Below are 13,056 nucleotides of genomic sequence, written 5' to 3'. Positions count from 1 at the left end.
TTAATGAGTCCTTGCTTTCATCAGAAAGATTCAGGAAGGGCAGTGTGATGGTTAATCTCAATTGTTAACTTAGTAAGATCAAGAATCACTTGAGAGATGGGCCTCTGTACATACCTGTGGAGGACTATCTTGAATAGCTTAGTTGAGGTGGATAGACTTATCCACTGTGAGTGACACCATTCCCTACGATGTGATCCAAGACTGTGTAGACAGGAGAAAATGAGCTGAGTTCAAACATTGATCACTACTGGATTCTTGACTGTGGATACTCTGACAAGTTATCCCAAGCTCCTGCTGCTAAAACCTTCCTGCAGTAATGAACTATATAACCTTAAACTGTGAACCAAAATTACTCCTTCCTAAATTGCTTTAATCATCATGGTATCTTACAACAGAAACAGAAAACTCCCTAAGCCAGGTTGAGAGGGCACTAGATCTAGAGAAGAGTTAGACTGGAGAAAATTCTGTATTTATTCTGCATTTCTGGAAGTTACCCAATGACTATCCAGAGCAGAGACTCTGGGATTGCAGAAACAAGACCTCTGACGTGTTTGTGACATCAAGTGCTACCTTACCAAGCATGATACTTACTGTGATGGTTAATCTTGATTGTCAGCTGGACATACCTTGGAAGAGAAACCCTCATTTGAAGAATTGTCTTCATCAGAATAGTCTGCAAAGAAAATTAACAGGTTAAAATGCCAATGACTTTATGGGATGGAAAGTTATAGGTCCATGTATAATTGTAAATTAATCTGAAGGTATTTTTAGCCCCACAAATAACCATTCCTTGCCTGCCTCTGTGTCACACTTAACAGGCGATGACTAATAGATAAAAATCATTTGGATTCTATTAACATAAAAATAAAAACCTAATTTCCACCAATCAAAATGCTGTGAATGTCATCAGATAACATCTGAGGTGTGTAGCTGAAGTTCCCCCACCCCTACTTTGTTTTAGCCCAACTACTTAATGTTTTCTCAATGTATTTGAAAGATGCTTTTACAAAATTATTTTCTTTGCTATATTAATCTAAATGCTTCATAGAAGTGGTAAGAAATTAGAATTTAAGATTTGGAGGTAATCTAAGTCTGTGCTCCTGGCCACTTTCACTCGTAAGTGGCTCAAGAACAATTAGTACCTTCATGTGCGAGTGGTGTTATTGCATGAACAATTGAAAGAGTCAACTGGTTTCTAAAGTCTTAGTCTTAGTTTCTAAAAAGTCTTTCTTAAAAAGACTTTCTCAGAAAGTCATTTATGTGCAGATCACCAGACGTAAGGAAATAACAGCAGTGCACATCTTGGTAAGATGTGTCCAGATCCATTAGTCTCTGTCTAGAGCATAAAATCATTCCTACAGTAGATTACATTTCCTGAAACATGAGCCTCTGTTTTGAAAATAACCTCCCTCGTATATCCCTCTATTCTTTCACTGTCTAATTTTTCTCAATTACAGTACATTTTAAATGTAATTATCTGGTTTGTTCACATGGGAATTAATGTAAGATGTATGACAGAATTAAAACTTGTCACACGGGAAAAACACACTAGAAGACATTCAAAGGAAGAAATGTGTAAGTTTTCTCTAGCACATTTAAGTCTAAGTCTTCAATTAGAGTCCTCTTCAAGAGAAGTGTTGCTGTTTGTAGTGAATTTAAAAAATTCTTCCTCCTAAATATCTTCTGCAAAGGGAAAGGGAAGAATACACACTGAGATGCCAACATTTCTTTCCTTCTGCAGCAGTCACTTTATTATTGGGCTCTGATACTGAGAAAGCAATGACATAATATATCTACTGCACGTGGCTCAGAGCATTTCATGTCTTTGTGTGTCGTTAAAGTTCAAGGTTTAGAAGATGTTCTTAATATTCCTTAGTTCCATCATAAAAAAGTTTATACTGCTACAGAGTCATTAAATCAACTGATTGAATTAGCATTGAATAAATTAAATTCAGGTCAAATAGTTCAAACTGCCAAGGTTGAACCTCTGCATCTATAATAAAGGAGAAAAGGATGATCTGACAAAGAGAACTCCAGTCACACACACACACACACACACACACACACGCACACACACACACTCACTCACACACACACACCTTTAAAGGAAGTTTTGCTGCTTGAGCTGACAATGTTCCCAACAAGAACCATGGGCTAATGAAAACTGTAGCAGTAGGCCAGAGATCTCTTTTTAAATGGTTGATCAGGCTAGTCCAGGTAACTCTCAAAATGGTGCTGACTATGGCTGCCACCTTTAGCTGCCTCTCACGGTTGCTGAAAATACCATACACTTAGGACTCACAACTTAGATTATTCAATGGATGTAAGTGTAAACCCTCCATCCTGAAGTCTAGCTTCCATGGTGTCAGAAGAAGGGATGCCACCAAAAAAAGGAAGTAATTAATATACCTTTTTACAACTGTGACACCTATGAACCAGGACAATTACCAGAATGGCAAGGTATCCTTAAAGGTGTAGTAAGTGGCACTCACAGCTGTCTAATTAGATTTAAAATTCACTTAACAGGAGGGAAACCATGCCTGTTACTAGAAATCCAGCCAACTTCCCAGGTTTAGTGAGGTCCTGGATCATAGAAGAGAATCTACTACCACCACTTTGCTAGACCAGCACAATTCCTAACTACAGTTTAAATCTATCCTTTTACCTCCAGATAAATACAAATATCAGGCCTCATCAAAGAAGCTTCTCTTTTCAGCTGATAATGACCATCGCAGGAAAACACAGCTGGACACACTGCAGATATCAATGTACTGTGCAGAGCCCAGCCCCCATCTGCGTAGCCACTCCTGCATCTGAGGCCCAGGAAACATCACAGCAGAGAGGGTGGAAAGAATCATAAGAGCCAGAATACCAGGAAGCTTGCTGACAAGCAGTCTGTCATACAAATGATGCATAGACAAGATCTGAACAATGGCAGTGACAATAGGAACACTAGCGTGGGAAGGGGAGACATCTCAAGGGTCAGTCCTCTGGACAACGAACGACAGGCAGCTGATGGATTCTCATAGCTGGGAGAGTTTGGGAGAGTTTAGCTCTCCCAGCAGTAAGCCCCTTAATAGATAAGCTGTACAATACAAAGTGGTCAGCCCTGAAGCTACATCACAGAAACAACAAAAATAACTTATCAGGTTATTTATATATATATATGAGTAATACATATGCATGCATACATACGTGTGCATGTGCGTGTGTGTGCATGTGTGTGTAACAATAATAATAATGGAAAAAGAGGGAGTTTGTTTTGAGGGAGTGTGGTGGGGCACAGAAGGTGGAGGTAGCTTGTGAGGAGGAAGGGGAAGGGGAGAAGTAATGTCATTGCGTTTGAGGTATTTTTGCCAAAGGAACAGAAAGGTAGAATGGAGAATTCCAGGAAATATCAGTAAATAAATAATGGGAAGAGCAAAGAAAGAGAGCAACCCAGAAAGCAAGAGTATCATGCTCTTAAGACAACAAATAATATCCAACATAGGGAGACGGAGGCAGGAGAAACAGGTGTCCGAGGCCAGCCTCTGGTACTCAGTGAGTCTGAGGCCATCCTGGGTTCTATGAGAACTGAGAACCTTCTTAAAAAGAAAGGAAGGGAGGAAGGAAGGAAAGAAGGAAAGAAGGAAGAAAAGAAAAGACTATTTTAGGAAAGAAACTATGATTTATGTCAAAAGTAATGACAACTTGTTTAATTCCAAGGAATTTAAACAGGAAAAAATACCAAAGATCACAGAACAGCATTGTAGATGGCATCTATTCATGTTTGATTCAACTAAATACATATTTACGGGATCATTCCTCTGTGTCTAACATGATACTGGACAAAATATAATCCAGATAGAGTTTTAGTATTTGAGAAACTTAAAGTATAACTGTTATATTGATTATTAAATCTGAGTCAAAGGTTTCAACCCTGTCTTTGATCATTCAGTTTCCAGATAAAAGACACAAAACTTTTACATTTATAATAAGCCTTTAATGAACTAGAGTTGGGCAGACATCAACCCTCTAAGCTACTTTATCTATTTCCCCATCAATAACCCCAAGTTATAACTTGCCGTGTTCCATGTGGGCAGCTCTTCCCTCCAACTGGCCATCACCAGTTTTCATGACTCACCTACTCCATGGCATCACCAATCAGGGATAGCTTGGTGGGCAAGGTTACATAGGATTATTTGCTTCTATGTGGGAATCTTCACATCCCTGGGGGCAGCCATGGCCAGTACTTAGCATTACAATACATAGCACCAGACCAAACCGCAACATCTAACTAAGAACAAATACTGAAATCAAAAATTGTTTTTATTTATTTTTTTATTTTTTTTTTTTAAATTTGCCAAGCTGTGACTGTTTATTAACTGACCATATTACAAAAATACCAGGGGCAACACCTTAGTTCATCTGTCTAATAAGCCTTTTTATCTGATCTTCCCTGTTGCCAGCATCTCTACCTTCTACAGATTGAATTGTCTTTTTCTTCATTCCACCTCGTGGGGAAGATAATTTGAAAGGCCACAGGAAGTTATTTGCTTCCTTGAAGTGTTTCCCAACTGTATAGATCTCATGAATTAGAACCTCCATGCAGATGATGCCAAATTTACCAAGAAGTAGAGCAATCAAGGAATTATCTGTCAAGGCAATCTGCTTCTTATTGATTTTGCCGTAGCCTCGCTTGTAGATGAGCTCATCTACTGACTTCCGGTTGGGGTACCCCCATGCAATGTACGGTTCCACAATCCTCAGCATGTTAACTGAAGCCTTGTTGAGCTTAACAAAGGTGTCATTGAAGATCTGTCGAAGGCGAAGAAGCTGCAATACCTTGCGGACCTTTGGGCTTACTCCATTGATACCTCGGATTCTGATGACAAACGCTAATTTTGGTTCTGCGGGCACATAGAAGTTGCCAGCTTTCCTTGTCATCCTGGCCATGCGAATCTCAGTCCGGTACATCTGCCTGTATTCCTTGTGACAATGCTTTGCCTTCTCATAGATGAGCTTCTGCCTTGCCTTTCGAAGTGTCTTCAGGGCAAACGTCTTCCTCAGGCCCTTCACCTTCAACTCTGCGAAACTCTTTCGCTTTTTCTTAAGGGTTTCTGGCACAGCAGGAACCTTTTTCTTAAGGGTGTCTGGTATACCAGCAACCTTTTTCTTTTCTGGAACAGCCTCCATGGTTCCAGCCGGAAAAGGAGACCAAAAATTGTTTTTAAAATATTACCAGTCAGGCGGTGGTGGCGCACACCTTTAATCCCAGCACTTGGGAGGCAGAGGCAGGCGCATTTCTGAGTTCGAGGCCAGCCTGGTCTACAGAGTGAGTTCCAGGACAGCCAGGGCTACACAGAGAAACACTGTCTCAAAAAACAAAAAAAAAAAACAACAACAACAAAAATTACCGAAAGAGGGCTGGTGAAAAAAATGGGTAAAGGGCACCTGCTGCCAAGCCTGAGGGCCCAAATTCAATCTCTGGGACCCATTTAGTGGGAGGAGAGAACCAACTCCAGAGTGTGGTCTTTTGACTACCACATAGGCACCATTGTGGCAAGGCACCTATATAATACGCATACATACATACATACATACACACACACACACACACACACACACACACACAAAACTAACAAAGAATTTCTGTAGGAAAATTCAGATATTTTGTTAGAAAATTCTTCAATCCACATGTGTATTTATGTTTCTTTAGATAAAAGCTTAGAAGCTTTCTGAATTGTTAAAAAGTATTATCAAGACACAGAATTTAGTTGCACAGTTAGCAATACCAAATGAAAAGCAAACCGTTGTGTGAAGTCATGTGTATCCACTTGTATGCTACAGTATGGCATGAAAATAGAAGGCTACTAGCATGTCTAAGAGGGCTGTAGAAGGATGAGTTAGATGGGTAGTCAGGGAGTTATAATTATATTACACAGCAAAGGTGTCATAATAAACTCAATTATCCATGTTTATTAAAAAGAAATAATAATTAGAAACAAGAAACAATGAAAAGGGCAATGAGAAAAAAATCACCGAATGAGAAATTCTATGTGACTATTCTCCTATTGATAGAAGAGGCATTTTGGTATGGGGTGTCTTTCCTTTCACCATAAATGTTACTACATGGGTACCTTGAGATTCAGGAATGCCCTGAATTTATCTCATATTTTGGGTATTCTTTTGTCAGAGCATCTGTAAGACAGTTGGGAGGTCTTCTGTCTATTAAGCTCTTTTCATTTAAATTGTACTGTTGCACCTTGCTAGTTAGGTTGTAGTCTACCATGTCCAGACAGCTCTCCCGAGCTCAGCTCCAAATGGAGGACTCTCTTTTCTTAGTGGGGCTTCCTCTTCTCTCCTTGACCTGGGGAGCCCAACCCACACTCTACCTGACGGAAAATAACAAGTTCAACTTTCTGGAATGCCTCTCGATGAAAATGAGGTATCCCCAGTACTTTAAACCTCATCCAATGAAACTTCAACCTAAGAAGAAGCCCTCCTCACTATCCAAGGTTCATAAACATACATATATACATATATACATACATACATACATACGTACATACATACATACATACGGCCCTGGTTTGCCCCAAATGCAGTGCATATGACAAGCTATACTACATTGGACCTTGCCTGCTTTCTTTGTATAGCATCTAAAAGAGCTGTAATCCTCCTGACCCACCTGTTTTGGATTTCACTTTATCCTTTTCCACCCTGTGTGCCTTGGGGTCCAGATACCCCGAGGGAAGACGTGAGTGGGTCATGGAACTCAGCTCTGTTGCATCCTTCCCTGCTTGGTGTGCAGCAGCACCTGGACATTCCAAGAGAAAAAGTGAAGATGGAACCACATTACACCTGTGGCTTGAGCAGTCCAGAGGTTCCACAGAGGTTCCAGGGGCTCTTCTATCCTGGGCCATCTGGCTGCCTCCCTAGTAACATTTTAGTGATATTTTTCCTTAAAAAAATAACTCTTTAGCTTTCATTTTAACTTAATTTTCAAAAATAAGCATATGGTAAAATCAGTCTTTGAAGCAGAATCCTGTAAGATTTAACACATGTATAGATTGTAAGTGTTACCACAGCTAAGAAACCAAACTCTTGAATTATTCAAAAAAGAAAAAAAACATTCCTGAACTATCCCTTTGGAATCCTCTTTCTACTCATAGTTTCTAGCAACCACTGACCTAATTTTTGTCAATGTGTCAAATACATAGACTATTATACTATGCAACTCTTTGATGTTGTCTCTCTTAGTTCACATAACACTTCTCCCTTACTTAGGGTTTCTATTGCTGCAATGAAACACCATGACCAAAAAGCAAGCAGGAGAGGAAAGGTTTATTTGGCTTACGCTTCCATATTGCTGTTCACCACCAAAGGACAGGAACTCAACTAGGGCAGGAACCTGGTAGCCAGAGCTAATACAGAGACCATGGATGAACGCTGCTTACTGGCTTGCTGCCCATGCTCAACCTGCTTCTTATAGAACCCAGGACCACTAGCCCAGGGATGGAACTACCTACAGTGAACTGGGCTCCTTCTCCATCCATCACTTATTAAGAAAACACATTACAGCCGGGTCTTGTGGAGGCATTTTCTCAATGGAACATCTTCCCTTCAGATTAACTCTACCTTATGTCAAGTTGACATAAGACTAAGCCAGAACAACTCCTAAAATTTATACAAGTTTTTTTTTTTAATATTGGTAGATTTTCTTTTAATACCTAAAAATGGCATTTTGTGAACATACTGTAATTTGCTTATCCATTGTTCATTAAAGAGCAGTTAAGTCGTTTATACCCACAATTTCATTAAAAACACCAAACCAAACACTGCTTAAAAAGATAAAATGGAACTTCGAGTCAAAAATCAGCACAGGTGATTTTTCACAACTATATTGATTTTACACAACTTGGAAAGTTCTTTCTACTTACGAGTTTTCTCTTATTTCCCTTATATTTACAGATTAGACAAAACATTAAAATTTATTGATTTATTTTAAAATTCATTCTTGATATTCTGTCTTTTGTGGGAGACTAACATTTATAAAGACCTTTCTAGCATTGGCTCTTGAGGCAGGGGCTGAGTGTAGAAGTTGTCAGGGAAAGGTGTGACTGCCCGCTGGGGTGGTGTTTCAGACTTGGGCTGCTATTTGAGGCGACCGTGAGAACAGGGACAAACCTGATAATATTCAAGGACAGCAGTTATAATAGGTATACCCTCACAGCCTCTTCCTTAATAACATTCAAGGACAGCAGTTATATCGTATACACCTTACACACCTGCAGCCTTTTCCATGATCACAGTCACGGACAGCAGATATGTCCCATACTCTCAGACCTTCCATTTCTCTCTCCCCTCCCCTGCTTTCACTTACTATATGCTACTACTAAAAACAACTTAGATTTCTGCACAGAGAAGGGGTAGTATTCATTCACCCACGGCTAAGGGCTCATCACAGCTTGCAGCTTGAGTTTTCGTGATGACTGAAGCAGAGCTCCGTCCTGCCTGCTCTCACAATCCAGTTCTTCCATCCTCTATGCTTGTCCCTGAGTTATTGTTACTGCTGCCCTAAGTTAGCTCTTCTCAGCTTGGCAGAGGCTGGCTGAGATTTGAAAATTGTCTTTCTCCTAATAGGTCCTAAATAGCCACGTTTGAGCCCCTCTTTTTGTTTGGCCTCTTTTGAGCTCCTGTCCTGAGCTGTGAAGTTGTCTCATGCTTCTTTCCTTAAACATAGTCACTGTATTTTGTACTGGGGCAGTGCTTCGTTGGAGGAGGAAGGTAAGCACTGCTGTGTTCCCTGGTAAGAGAAGGGCAAACCTCACCCTGAATAGATTACTATCAAGCTTGTCAACTTTTGTGCCTTTGATACCAATCTCCCCTTTGTACATGGCAGTCTAAATAAGTGTGAGCACACCATCTGACACGCTGATAAAGTTAATTTGCTCTGTGTTAATCTGAAGTTCTTTAGAGATGCTTGAGTATTTCACCTAGGAAATACACACCCCAGGTGCAGTCTGTGAAGGGAAACACAAAGTCACAGAATCCCTGGTCAGTGCAAGCAGAAGGCAAGGTTATCACATTGCTCCAGGTGATGAAAGAAGCCACTAGTGACATCATCCAAAAGCTGATGGATTCTGGACACAACTTTGGCCTTTTTGGCCTAGGAGCAGGGCTGTGCTAAGAAATACAAGGAGGAGCCTCACAAGCCATCTTTTTTCCTTATTTATTTATTTATTTATTTATTTATTTATTTAATTCTCTTTACATCCCTATTTCAGCCCCTCCTTCCTCTCCTCCAGTTCCCATCAGCAGCAGTACCTCCCTTTATTATCTCTTCCCCTTCTCCTTAGAGAAAGGGAAGCCCCTTGGGTACCACCCTGCTTTGGGTCATCCAGTCACAGCAGAACTAAGTACATCCTCTTCCACTGAGGCCCTACCAGGTAATCCAGTTATGGGAAGGGGATCCAATGGCAGGGGACCTAGTTCCAACCTCTGGTTGGTGGTTCAGTCTCTGTGAATCCTCTGGGCCCGGGTTAGTTGACTCTGTAGCTCTTGTGGTGTCCTTGACCCATCTGGCTTGCTCAATCCTCTTCTGCAAGACTCCCTGATCCCCACCTGATACTTATTTGTGGGTCTGTGAATCTGTTTCTATCAGCTGCTGAATGAAGCCTCTCAGAAGACAGTTGTGCTAGGCTTCTGTCTGCAAACATAGTGGGGTATCATTAATAGTGTCAGGGATTGGATTGGCTCTCTTACCTGGGATGGGTGAATCATTTGTTGGCCATTTTCTCAATCTCTGCTCCTTTATCTTTGTGCGTCTTGTAGGCAGGACAAGTTTTGGGTTGAAGGTGTTGTGGATGGGTTGATGTCCCCCTCCCTCTACCTAAAGTCCGCCTGGCTACAGGAGGTAAAGAGGGGCAGGGAGCTGGAGAGAGCTAGGTATAAGAACAGAAGTCAGTGGGGACATCTCTGTGACTAGCTGGAGACCTGGAATGGGGGAGGCTGTGGGGAGTCTATGGGGGTGACCCTAGCTGTGATTCTTACTAGTGGGGCAAATAGAGACTGAAGTGGCCAAAAGGTACCTTTTGAATTTATGCTTCTCTGAAAGTAAGTTTCTTGCCTTGAAGATTTCATGATAATTGTACTTAAGGGCTGTCAAGGAACCTCAGAATAATTATTACATGATTTCAAGGTTTAGAGTTCCAGGTAACATTGGGAGGCTTTCTTTAGTCGTTTGCAATAATTGTCCTTCTCCAAGAAAGCTCCAAGGCCTCTTATACAATCTTGGGTTATTTCTCAAGTCTGATGAGATGCTGAGGCACTAAATACAGAGGAGGCATCAAAGGAGGCTGAGTGATTTTGGGGGATTTGGAGTTCCACTGAGGTCATCCAAATCAGAGCCTTTCACTTGGAAGGCACAGATGTGGGGATTTAATAAAAACTAACACCTGCTTAGAGACCTTTATTGCAGTAGGCACAAAAGTGCCGACTCCACCTTAAGACATGATTAAAATTGCCTCTGTTCACAGTGCTAGTCATTCTCACTGCTGACATGAAATTTCTTGTGATAGTGTCCCCATGATGGCTGCCAGAGTAGAAGATCCTCTGAGGACTTTGCCTTCTCCACAGAAAAATCTTGGGCTGATAACTTCCTTCCCTTGGCATTGGAAATTGCTCTTCTTCCCTGGTTGTCAACTACTTCTCTTTAACTGCGTTACCAATTCCCTTCATAGTGCACGGGTGTTTGACACAGTTGGTATAGGTAATTGTTTATAGGCTCATGAATACACTGATGGCAATTCAATACAGCCTCAGAATTACACTGGATGCGTATGCATTAGTGGTTAAATCAGTCTATATGCTATGAGAGCATGGCGGGAGTCTGCTTATTTATTATTGAAAACCATATTTAGCACTTGTTATGTGTCAGACAACAGATTGGGTACCAAAGTTACAGTCGGGAACCACACATAAACCAGGAAACAAGCAGAATTCCTGTCCTCTGGGAGGCAGCACTAGTGAGAGATGCTAACGAGAGTGAAGCCTGAGTCTCACGGGAAAGGACAAGCTCCAGTCATAAAGGATGAGGGAACCTTTCCTAGACTGTGAGACTGGGACCTGAAGGACAGTTAGAATGTGGAGAAAGGCCAGCAAGATGAGTCAGTGGGTAGAGCACTTGCTCTGTAAGTCAGACCACTTCAGTTAGGTGCTTGGAAGAAGGGAACTGATTCTGTACTTGTGCTGCATTGCTCTCATGCCCTCTCGACAGTGTCCTTCAACAGCGGCCATCATAAAACTTAATAAAAAAAAAAGTCAATTAAGTTTGGAGAAGGTTAATAGAAAGCATGCAGATTTGTGTGAGCATAGGTGAGAGACCGGAGGGAAAGTGTTGGGAGCAGAGAATACATCTCCACGTCAGACTCTGAGGAAATGAATATTAACGGAGAAGCATTCGAATGGGAAAGGTTGGGACAGCCTTGGTCAAGGCCATGCAGAATCAGGAGAAAGTCCAGATGAGACTATACACAACATGAATCTTCACAAGCTAATGCTACAGATAGTTAGACCCTTCCCTTGCAGGCCCCTAGATGAGATTCTCACCCTAACAGAAGAAATCCCAGCTCTCCCATTAACACCTGTCTGACTTGCTAGCTTATGCAAATTTCCTTTGCCGAGGAAAGCAAAGGAAGGACATAGTCGACTTAAGTCCTAAGAGCTGAAGCACAGGTCTTCCTGTGATTTCACAGACAAACGATTCCTCTTGAACACTGATCTATTTTCTGACAACTCACAACAAGTGACCCTCACGGGATTTATAATGCCTGAATTTACCAGATGAGTTGGCTTCTGACATATCTCTGTCAGATCTCCTAGGAGACCAAGACTTGATACAGGTCTTAGTTTAGGTGAAATACTACAGTCATTTAGGCATCCTTAAAATATATCTGGCACCTTAGAATCACTCTGCTTCTTGGTGATTTTTATCTCGGAATTTCAGCTTATTTCCTCGGGAAGTGTTATTAGCAGCACAGGATGCAGCCCTTTTCACCTTTCTAATAAGCAGACGGAGACATGGACATTCTAAGCCCAAAACAATTTAAATAGAAAAAACAAATGGACCCCTATTTTCGCTTGTCTCAAAGCCCCCTGTTGGAAGGGTGCTCCTCCTGCACAGAGCTGTAAACAACAAGACCTGGTAAGAATCAGATATTATCTGTGATAGCCCCTCCCGTGTCTGGGCCCTTTCCTGAGCTCTTGGGGATCTTGGTATGATGTATTATCATCCTGAACTCTTTCTCCAGTGGAGATGCCTCAAATCATACAAACTTGATATGGTCTCCACAAAGCCTTGTTTCTTCAGAGGTTATTTATATGATGTTGAGTCCAGACCCATCTGTGTGACAGAAGAACACCTGTCAGCTCCTGCTAAATTGAGCTAGCCCAGGACAATGGCAATTGTTTCAGGTTGCCTGAACCTCCTGGAGCTCTTCCCTGGTTTTCCTTTAAGGCACTATTGTATCAAAGAGAAGGAAGGAAGTGACGAAGAAAAGGAAGTGTGTGTCTAAGTAATTTTAAAAGTATATTTTTCAAATGAAGAGACTCCCCTCCCCACATCAAAGCAAGTGCTTCAGACATGGCTAAGGACATTGTGGATAGAAACAGATCTTGAAGGGCTCCCTCCCCTACCTGCCGGTACTCTCTGTCTATGTTTTGAGTTTTCCCAGCATTCTCTGCCTCCCCAAGCCCAGTTACTTCACAGTGTGTTTGCCTTTCTTTTTTTCCCCCCCAAGTCCCTCACAGATGTGCCTACTTTCTGCTTTGACAGTTTCGGCATTTCTTCCACACACAAGAACCTCGCTGTGGGGAAACTCTGACTACCTGTGTCTTCTTGGAGCTGGTCGAGTCCTTTAGCAGACTCCCTTAGCTCCTTTTCACGTTCTTTGTGAATTCTGTAATCCCTGTTAGCCACATTGATAGGCAAAGCTAATGAACCATGAGATAATCCCCTCCAACAGCATGGAGCCCTGAAATAGGAAGAGGGAAGCATCTTGTGCTTTGTGGTCT

At 41.6% G+C, this 13,056-nt stretch overlaps 1 pseudogene; it reads right to left on the bottom strand.

Moving 5' to 3' along the window:
* Positions 1-4,398: 4,398 nt before the first annotated feature.
* On the bottom strand, positions 4,399-5,190 carry LOC117719985 (large ribosomal subunit protein uL30 pseudogene; annotated as a pseudogene).
* Between the last annotated feature and the right edge of the window lie 7,866 nt (positions 5,191-13,056).

The sequence above is a fragment of the Arvicanthis niloticus genome, chromosome 14 (genome assembly GCF_011762505.2).
Source record: "Arvicanthis niloticus isolate mArvNil1 chromosome 14, mArvNil1.pat.X, whole genome shotgun sequence".
NCBI lineage: Eukaryota > Metazoa > Chordata > Mammalia > Rodentia > Muridae > Arvicanthis > Arvicanthis niloticus.
This window is presented reverse-complemented; position numbering and strand designations above follow the sequence as displayed.